At 48.4% G+C, this 10,648-nt stretch overlaps 1 pseudogene; it reads right to left on the reverse strand.

Moving 5' to 3' along the window:
• Positions 1–3,014: 3,014 nt before the first annotated feature.
• Positions 3,015–3,532, reverse strand: LOC100965211 (annotated as a pseudogene).
• Positions 3,533–10,648: the final 7,116 nt, after the last annotated feature.

Genomic DNA, 10,648 nt, shown 5'->3' on the forward strand with positions numbered 1-10,648 from the left:
AGAGCAAGACATGATGGCCATAGACAGCAATGGGCCCCCTTATCATGGCAAGAATAAGTCGGTTTCTATTACCTACAATTTTTCTTAGTCTTCTGTATGGCTTAGGTCTTCATCTGTTTGGCTATTACTGACTGAGGTTATTTGGAGCTCCTAAATAGCTTATTATCTACTGGAGAAGATTCACCTTTAACTTTGTCCCTAGTAGGAAGCTGGCATGAGTCACTAACAATTCAAATCTCTAAGATACCTTCAGAGGCTGAAGTGGTTTACACCTGCTCAGTCACTGAGAAGGCAGGTCTATTTCCAGTCCATCCTCACTCTGAATGCATAACCTGCTGGGCTTCTATCCCAAATCCTGAATAATTAACGGAGCTATCCTCTTTGGCAGGCTCTGAACACCAATTTTTGATCACTGCATGCCTACTGTCAGACCCCTGAGTCTGGTGGGAGCTCTGAGCTTTTAGGCTGCCCTACCAAATCAGCAAATGCCTCCAGGGGATAAATGGCCCCAAATATCAGGGTTACCTTTTTGGCTCCCCATATCTCTTGGGTCTCAGCCCTGCAGCGCTTGCTGCCAAGCCAGCTTCCAATGCGTTGGAATGAATGGATTTGCTATTTGGCTCTTCTGGTGTTCTTAGATGGAAGGTTAATCCAAAAGAGTGGCTGGAAGTAGAAGCCCAGAGAACCCATAAATTTTAGCATTTTGCTTGAAATTCCATTTTCAGATATTAGGAGAAGCAAGACAGGAATCTGACTAGCCGCGTCAGAGCCTGACAAATTCCTGCTTCCGGGATGCTGCCGCAATGGCCCCACTCTGGGATTCACCCTGAATACAAAGGGTCTGTATTGATTAGGGTTAGGGTTAGAGACCTGGGCTTCTCAGGGCACACAGTCCTGGGCTGCCTGCCGTTGTCAGGGTCGCAAACCGACTGGGAGCTGGAGGAGGGGCAGGCCAGCCCAGACAGCTGCCCCAGCCTGGTGAGAACGCAGAGACCTGTAGGCCACCCACCCCACAGTGACCACAGACACACCCTGGAGCAGCCGGGCCAGCAAACTGCGCCACCTCAAACTTGGGAGGACCATCATTGGCTTTGATGTTAGGCAACTGCAACCGCAATTTTAAGCCACTGGGGCTTTTGCTAAGGTATTATTTGCATATAATAAAATTCACTGGTGAATTCACTGGTGTGAAGTGTACAGCCTGACAGATTCTGCTAACTGCATAAACTACTAGTTCCCAAGCTGAGCAGCTTCTCCTGCCCGGCCCCAAGGCTTCAGTTCTGATCTCTAGGATGTTACAGAGGGATGTCCTTTCCCTTTCTGAGAAGCCAACAAGACCCCAGAACCAAACAGAAGCAGCAGCAGATTCCCAGCAAGTGCTAAGGTGACCAGATTTTAACATTGGTAAAGTGGGACACCATTGGGGGGTGGGGGGCGGGGCCTGACAACAATGCAAACTTTGATAAGCAGTTCTTGATAATCAGTTCTTAGCAATTATTTGTTATTATTAAAGTTTAACATTATAAAATTAACAAAAATAATATAAAACACGAATCCTGGTGAAATAGCCACGTGGCAGCCGAAAACCGTATATTCCCTTCCTGTTCTGCATTCCCTAGGTTGTCCATTCTTTCCAAAAATCGGGGCTTTTTAAAAACGCTGTAGGATGCAAGACAAATTGTTAATGTTGTGCCCGAAAATTATTCTCCCAAATAACCCCCCAACAGACGAATCCGAGACGCACTCCGATGTAAAAAGCATGAGGTGAGGTTTTATTCAGACGGGTCTGCACTCCCCTAGCATGCAAGCCTAGGACAAGCCCCGAGGTGGAGCAAGTTTTTATGGGAAAAACAGAAAGCAAGAAGGGGAGGAGGGTATGAGTACACTTTTGATTGGTGGTTGGTGATTTCATTAGTAAAGGAGGATTTGGATTGGTACAGGTGAGGGGTGGGGGAAGGCAGCTGGGAGTGGCTTTGCAGGTTTTACTGGCAGGGGTTGGGGCAGAGGGGCTAGGAATGGAGTTTGTGTAGTAAACAGTGGGGCTTGTGCGGTAAACCACTGTGTAGTAAACAACTAGGAATGGGACTTGTGCAGTAAACCACAAAATGGAGCTAGTCTGGCCCTCTCATTAAAAAGCGCGATGTCTGGTCACCTTACTCTAGAGAGGGGCTACTTGCTTGTTCCAGACAGTTTGGCTCCTTCTGAGCTAATTGTCCTTGCCTAGAAGCAAGGGAGGGAGCCAGTCTTCTTCTGATACCTTACCTAGGAGGGGGAGTAGGGAGTTTACATTAGCCTTTTCATTTCCAAATGAAGTTACATTAACCTCTTCACTCCCAAATGGAACTACATTAACCTCTTCATTCCCAAATGGAGTTACATTAACCTTTTCAGCAGCCGAAAATATTCCCTTCCCATTCTCCTGCTGTCCCCTAGCTTGTCATGCATTCTTTCCAAAAATCGGGAATTTTTTAAAATGCCACAGGACACAGGACAAATTGTTGTGTATTTTTTTTTAATGAAGAAGTTGAATATTTTATTATTTTGCTGCAAAGCTGTTGCTCACTGTATAAAAATAGCACCAGCAAATGCAGTGTATTACAAAATTAAGATAATATCACTGTACAACCAAGAAAAACTTCTCCACTCCCAATTAATTCCAATGGAGAGATCATTAAGTATTCCAACTCAAATCCTGGTATGGATAAAAGCAAGTTACAATATCATATAAGGCTTAAGATAACTATGTTATCCTTTCATTACATAATTTTTATAACTAGTTTTCACCATGGATAATTTCCTGAAATATGAATACTAGATGCTAGTCTGAAAATCATAGCGTATTTTGAAAAGGATGCATATTTTTTTTATCTACAACTATTAGAAAGTTAAGGACTATTTTCTTTCATTAGCAGTGTTGAGAGTAGTTGTTATTTTAAGTCATCTATCCACCACTAATTAAAGACAACTATGCTGGATTAAGTTATTTCACACTAGTTTATTCAGGAGTTCCATTTTCACTCCTCAATAGATTTTATGTATCTCTCATATGCCTCTTAACTCATTAGTTCATCTAGTTCTGAAGGGTTACTAAGGGTCATCTTGATCAGCCAACCATCTTCATAACAAGATTTGTTGACAAGTCCTGGATTTTCTGCTAGAGCTTCATTAATTTCAGTTAATTCTCCTCATAAAGGAGAATAGAGTTCACTAGCAGCTTTCACACTTTCCAAAGCACCAAACTCACCTTGTTTGTTTAATTTTGTCCCAACTTCAGGTAGACTACAGTAAACTACATCTCCCAAAGCTTCCTGTGCAAAATTGCTGATTCCCACTGTCCCAACACCATTCTCTGCTGTCACCCATTCATGTTTCTCCGTGAATTTACGCTCTGCGAGCAGGGCGGGTCCCGTGCGCAGCGGCCAGAACCACGGCGGGCAGGGCGAGTGGGGCGCGGAGGCCGAGCGCAGGCTGCAGGCCATAGCCCGCATGGTCCGCGCCACTCGCAGCGCCATGTTCGCAGGGGCACTGAGGGTCGCCGTGACCAGCCCCGGCCACCCATATCGGGGACAAATTGTTAAAAATCGGGACTATCTGGTCACCTCAGGCAAGTCACCTATGGCAAAGCTGACTACACCAGCCGCCGGATACTACTCGGCAGCAGCTGACGTGCCTGCGCAGTGCGCGGCAGACGCAGCCTCGCCTGATTGCGCTTGCGCAAGGCCAAGGAGGCTGCACCCCCGGGGAGGAGGGGCGGGGAGGAAATCGCACCTGGGAGGGCCCGAGCTGCCAGAGACCCTGGGACCTCGGTGGGCAACTACCGTGGCAAGACCCTCAGCTGGGTGGAGATCAAGCCCGAGATGATAGGCCACTACCCGGGGGAATTCTCCGCGGTCTACCACCGAGCCGCAGTCCCCACCAAGCAACCGCCGGCCAGAGGACACACACTTACCTTAAACTTTGACTGCAGAGCTCTCACAAGTGCTGCGTGGCCCACTGAGCGCCTTGTAGTGCAGGGAGCGCGACAACCCTCAGGGTACCCGACGCTACTGGACATTCTTTGTTTCTTACTGATCAAAATAATTCACCCAAGTTAGTTTCAGTTATTTCAGACACAACTGTGAAAAATATTAAGAACTAAGCATATGGTGCTTAGAGACTCAAGTCAGGTAATACAACAGTGGTATGTGTCAAGTTTTGGTTTGCTAGGCGTTGTTCGCTGCAAACAAACATCTTGTTTGAACGCCTATATGCCTTATTTGCAGTCAGAAGGTTAAAAGAAAAAGTGGAATCCTATCAAACAGTCTTCATGTCCACTTAATGTGATGAGTGTTGTTGAGGGTCATGGGTGTTAATAACCGCATCTCCAATGTGTGTGTTAACACCACACCCGGTTATCCACCACCAGCTGATGGACTTTGGGCTGCGTTTAGTTTGGAGCTATGAGAACTGACACCCTGTAAACACACCCATATGGTATCTCTGTCTAGATGATGCATAGTTTCATTTATCTTTGGTAAATACCTAGGAGTGGAATTGCTGGGTCACATCTAAGATAATTCCATGCTATTTTTCCAAAGTAAGACTCAGGATGGTTTGCTGTGGCCTGTTGCCAGTGTCACTGTGAGCATGGCTGACTTATGTGCTATAGGGGCTGTGTGGGAACTTGTTGGCACCTGGCACACCTGTGACAGCACCCCATCCACACCAAAGTACCTCTGCCCCAGCCGGGACTCACCAACCCACACTTTGCACAGGCCACAGTACACAGCAAAGTACAAACGTCAGTTATCATCAGTAAGTCTAAGTTGGTGGTAATAGTGACCAACTCATATAATAGTGACCAAGATCATAGGTTAAAGGATGGTTTATGCCAAAAGGAGAAAGTTATGTGCAGGGCATCCCAGTGACCTTTAGAATAGAAATAATGTGGACAGCATCCCTCAGAGCAAGCAAAGCTTGCCAAAAAATAGAAAATTGCAAATGTCTATCCACAATGGGATAAACAAACTGTGCTCTGTTCATGTAGTGGATGGAATCCAGACAGCACTGAGAATCAATGTACTCATCCCACACAAACATTGTGCTGAGCAAAGTAGCCAGACCAGGAGAGCACATCCTGTGTGAAGATTTAAAATCAGGGGGAAAAAGCAGGCAAAATATGCCTGTGTCAGGTGGCCCACGTGGTGGCCACCCCTGGGCTGGGGGGGAAGGGCACACTGGGATCTGGGCTCTGACCATCTTGGGTTATTGCTGGTTTTATGGGTGTGTGCAGTTGATGAAAATTCATCAAGTTACACACCTAGGATGGGCACTTCCCTATGTATGTTATACTTCAATACAAATTTTATACGTCAGAAAAAAATAAACATCTAATTCCTTTAAAATACAGACTGTGGGCTCAGCACCCAAAGCAGAGTGGTTACAATGCTAGCCACATAGACCAAGGCTGGCAGGTTCGAATCCAGCCCCAGCCAGCTACAACAACGACTGCAATAAAAAATAACTGGGCATTGTGGTGGGTGTCTGTACTCCCAGATACTTGGGAGGCTGAGGGAAGAGAATCGCTTAAGCCCAAGAGTTTGAGGTTGCTGTGAGCTGTGACGCCATGGCACTCTACCAAGGGCAACATAGTGAGACTCTGTCTAAAAAATAATAATAAAATAAAAAATAAAATACAGACTGTGAGGTACACAGAAGTCGCAGGGAATCCACTCACTCCAAAATGAGGTTTGGGCCCAGAGATCCTTTTCAAGCCTTGGATATGTTCAGGTTAAGGTATGAGGAACGCTGGGGTCCTGGCATGAGTTAGATTTTCATGGCCTCATCAGGGACAACTCTGGGGTAAGCTCTGGTGTTGCCAAAGACCATGCCAGGCTGAGCAGACAGCCTGCTCCTTGCAAGAAAATTCCATGGAGAACAGGAATGAGTAGCTGTCACCCAGAGGCCCCAGCCCTAGGTGAGGCTGAGGAGGGAACCCACCAGGGAGCTAAAGCATCTATCTCTCCATGCTCCCTGCCTGGCACAAAACCTGCCCTGGAGGGATGGATGTCTCTTGGTAGTAATTGCCTGTTTGAAATTAATTGACCCCTCCGAGTCGAACCCCATAGCAAATTTGAAGCTATTAATTGGGATGCATTCAAGTCCCTGAAGATGTTGCCTAATGAGCCAGAGCCAAGCCAGGCCCGCCACCCTCCCACCTTCCTTGTAACGATGCCCCAGGGAGAGCTGTACACTGATCCCCCAGCTCTTAAAAACTTCTCACATCAGGGTTTCCTGGAATCCTTTTGTGAACAGTAAACTTGAATGGTACCAAGAGATTTGTGCACCATGCACTGACAGCCTGAAGAGCAAGCTTTTTCTCAGAATCAGGGTTCAGAATAGAAATATTCCTCATGCATGCTGGCCCCTGGAGGAGCTGCTGGCCCCTGGGGGAGTAGGCCAAAGAAGAGGCAAAGGGTGGGGGTGCCAAGGCTGCCATTCTGGAGGGCAGTGGTGGGTGTAGGGCCACCTTATACCTCAGCTCCTTGCAGGTGAAGCTGCTGCCAGCAGCCACCTACAGAAGCTTGGTAGAACACATCTGCAGAAAGGATGTAATTCTGGGTCACAGAAAGATCCAGGCATGCCCAGGACCCCCAGGGAGTGAGGAACCAGTCTCCCACAGGGGTCCTCTGTTATTGGCCCTGCAGACATGAGCAGTGCTTGTCTCATGGACAGGCAGGCTGAGGAACTGAGGGGTGTGGGGGCTCCAGGGATGCCCCTGCATCCCCACCTGGCTACATCCCAGACCTGGGGCCTCAGTGTCTCAAGGCGCCTTGGGAAGAGTCAGTGGCCCCAGAAGGAAGCCCCCACACCCCCTAAGGAGCCCCTGCAATGGCCACATCCAATACCAAGCATGTGCACCCAAAGGACAGGGGCTGCAAGATCCAGTGTGCAGACTACGTTTCAATCCCAATGCAAACAGGCCAACAGTAAAGGGCAATCACAGAAATTTGGACATGGTCATACATGATGAAATTGAGGGGGTGGTATTTCTTTAGGTGCAATAATCATATAGTGTCATGTTTTTAAAGTATCTCACCCCTGTGGCCTCACCCCGCCTTGCTGCACCATGGTCCAGCAGCTCCTGCCCAGGCCCCCATGGCCACCAGCTCAGCCCTCCCCCTCAAGCACCCAAGGGTTCCTGGCCCATTAGTATGCCCCCAAACTCATTCTTCAAATCTCTGCCAAAGAGGGGTTCTACCTTCCAAAGCTTTTCACACATTTGCGTGTGTGTGCTGGAGCACCTGACCCTGACCACAGCAGCCTCCAGAGGGACTGTTTAAAGACAAATAGGACATGGCACAGGCTCCTCATCCTTTACATGATCACTACATTCCTTAAGAGAGAAGTTATGCTGGTCCTTGCCTTTCCCCAACAGGTGAGTGATCTCATGCCTGTCTTCTTAATCAGACCTGCTGTCACACACAGGCCTTCATGTGACTCTGGCCCTGCTGAGGCCACCCCTGCCCTTCAACCATGCAGAACCTCTCTGAGGGCTGCTCTGGCTGCAGGCTTCAGCCTATAGTCCTCAGCAAGATTTCTGAATACAACTAGCTTTAATTCTTTGAAAACTTGACTTTTTTCTTTAGTCTACAACACAACCATGGAAACCCCAAAAGGACTCAGTGCAGACTTCTCATGTCACCTGGAACATCATGGAGATGCAGGGCCCTGGTACTAACATAATATTCATGTAACCAGATAAAAGGATCAATAACACATAAACATCAATGGCAAAATTAAGATTTGATGTGAATTTCTGGAACAGGGGTATACTTCCCAAACTGGTTCCATGAAGTTTGACTCCTAACCAAAACTGCCATTTATAAAATTAATAATTATAAAATTAATAGGAGGCTATAAGGTTTCTGGTAGGGCATGCACTTTGCAAAGTCTTGGGGCATAGTTAGAATACATAGATAACCAGCCAATGTCCCCTCACTTGCTTTCCTGTAATTCCTTCCACTCAGGAGCCAAAGTGCTGATGGTCACGAAGATTCTTAGCTTTCTCCATTGCTCCCACAGATCACCCTTGTGAAACCTGAGGCTGGTCTGAGACATTTCCCAGATCCTGTGTTCAGGTAGAACTGCTGAACCACCCAGACCAGTGCCCAGTACCCAGGAACCAACCCAGCTGGTCTCATGACCCAGGAACTGACTCAGCACAAGATTTCTCCCTCCCAACCCTGTGGATTCATCCCATGCAATCAACAAATCAGTTCCCCAGCCCTTTGCTCCCCAGACTTACCTTTAAGAGCCTTGGCCCCCAAATTCTCAAGGAGATGGATATGAGAACTTCCTCCTATCTCTTTGGTGGGACCTGCAATATTAAACTCTCCGTAGTGACCTGCTGTCTCCGTGTGCTAGCTTCCTCGTGAGCAGCAGCAATGAAGCCAATTGGGCAGTTTTGTAACAGCCAGGACAACACTCACTGAGAAATGAAGGAAGCCTTTCTGCAGAGCTCTGGGGCCACACCACTGAACTGGAACAAGGGCCCAGTTGTTCAGAAGCTGGCTACTAGGGGATATTTGTTGACTAACAAAGTTCTGCAGAGCAAAACATCCTGAAAAAAATGGTGAGAAGAGCAGGGCCTCTCTAACTTTTAAGATCTAAGTAAAATTATATTAAAACATGAGGCTTTTTCAGTCCCCAGAGTTAGTAAATGTTCAAGCCAGTTTTACAGAGACCCTGGAGACAAGCCCACCATCCAACATCTGTTAGACTGGAAATCAACAAGGACTATATCAGACCTCAGTGGAGAAAGCAGCACACAAAGACAGGACATCTAGTGACATAGACATAGCAGGACTAGAGCCCCTCTCCGAGTCCCTGTGGGGTGAACACCAGAGTCTGAGGTTTCCAGATCCAGGAGAAACAACCTTTGCATTTCCCCTGCCCTTGGAGGATTGCTGAAACATTCCAAAAGTTTCAAACATCTAGCTCTTAATGACCAGTGCAAAAGAGGAGCTGCTTTCCAGGGTGGGGAAGTTGCTCCAGGCCCCCATGCATGCATCGTGGGTGGTAGCACCAGGCTGGCCCCCAGTACTGTCCCTTCTAGCTCCTGCAGCACAGACATCCCCAACACCCACTGAGGCCATGGTGGCCAGGGGTAGGAAGACTCCTCTCAGCACCAAGAGTGGGGCTGATGATCCTGTCCCCCCTGTTGGTCTCCTCCAGCCCATGACCTCCTGAGCTGCCCTCCCCCCAGTCTGACCCCAACCAGTAGCTTACTCCCAGCCCCACTCAGCCTCTCAGACTTGGACCTAAAGCCAGGCCCTTGAAATCCCCAAAGCCTACACTGGCCACAGCCTTCCCATCTCTGAATGGAGCCTACCTGTTGTTGTTCAGGCCGAACCTGGGTCTTCCACTCCTTCTGGGTTCCACACACTCCACAGCATTGAGCATGGGTCTATCTGCTCTCAGGACACGCCTGTCTGCCACCTCCTCCTTATCCCCTCCTCATTGCCTCCTGCCCAGCAGTGAGCGCCCAGACAGACTGACCCTCCCACCTGATGCCCTCATCACAGTATCCTTAAACCACAAAACTAGTGCAACCCTTCCGCCTTCACTTCTCAAAGTCTCCCACTCTGTTTGGAGCACAGTGACACTCTCATTGTGACCTAAAAATTCCTCCAGGCCCTGGGTCCCCTACACTCTGGCATAACCTCCTCCTGCTGGACCTTGGATTGCCTCAACACTGCATACAGGTTTCTTGGCTATTCCTCATACACCCTGGAAACACTACTGGGGAAGAAGGGAAGGAGTTGTGAAAATCAAAAGAAGAGGGAATGGATGGCTGGATGGCTGGATGGACAGATGGCCAGAGAGATGGCCAGATGGATGGATGGGTGGGTGGGTAGGTGGATGTAGGGATGGATGGATTGATTCATGGATGGATGGATGCATGATGGACAGATGGACAGAGAGAAGAAAAGATGGATGGATGAGTGGCTGGGTGACTGACTGGCTAGCTGGATGAGTGGATGAGTGGAATGGTTGGGTGGGCAGACAGATGGACAGAGAGATGGCTAGATGATGGACAGATGGAGCCTTTAGATGAATAGATAACAACACTGAAGTAGAGGCACAGATAAGAGTCACTGACCTCTGTCCCTAGGAGCTCATAGTCCAGGGCAGCATCAATACTGACAGACCCTCTTGCTATGACGATAGCTTTAGTATTGTTTCCCAGCCCAGAGGCAGCTTGGGATAGAGTCAGGAATCACCCAGAGCAGCTTAGGGGAGGGGGCATCTTAATCACAGGCCCAGAGATGGTCATCTTGGCCAGATGAGCTGGAAGAGAAAAGAAAGTCCAAATGCAGCCAAGTCCATCAGTCAGAGTTCAGCTCAGGACCTGACTCAGCAGGTTGCTCTTGGAGGGGGGCCTCAAAAACCTGTGGAGTCCTGGAATGGCAGGCCCACCTTTGGGGTAGCTGGCAGGGGTAGGTGTGGGCAGTGGGCAGATCTTGAGCAAGGAGTACCCCTGAGGTGAATGAGAGGAAGCTGTCCTTGAAGGTTTGGAGTGCCTTTGACTTTAAACCACAAAACCAGTGGAAATGGGCACAGGACTCCTGGGAGTGAGGCAGAAAGGGCACATGAAAGGGCATAC

This window comes from Otolemur garnettii, unplaced genomic scaffold (assembly GCF_000181295.1).
Source record: "Otolemur garnettii isolate 467f Iridium unplaced genomic scaffold, OtoGar3 scaffold00075, whole genome shotgun sequence".
NCBI classification, from domain to species: domain Eukaryota; kingdom Metazoa; phylum Chordata; class Mammalia; order Primates; family Galagidae; genus Otolemur; species Otolemur garnettii.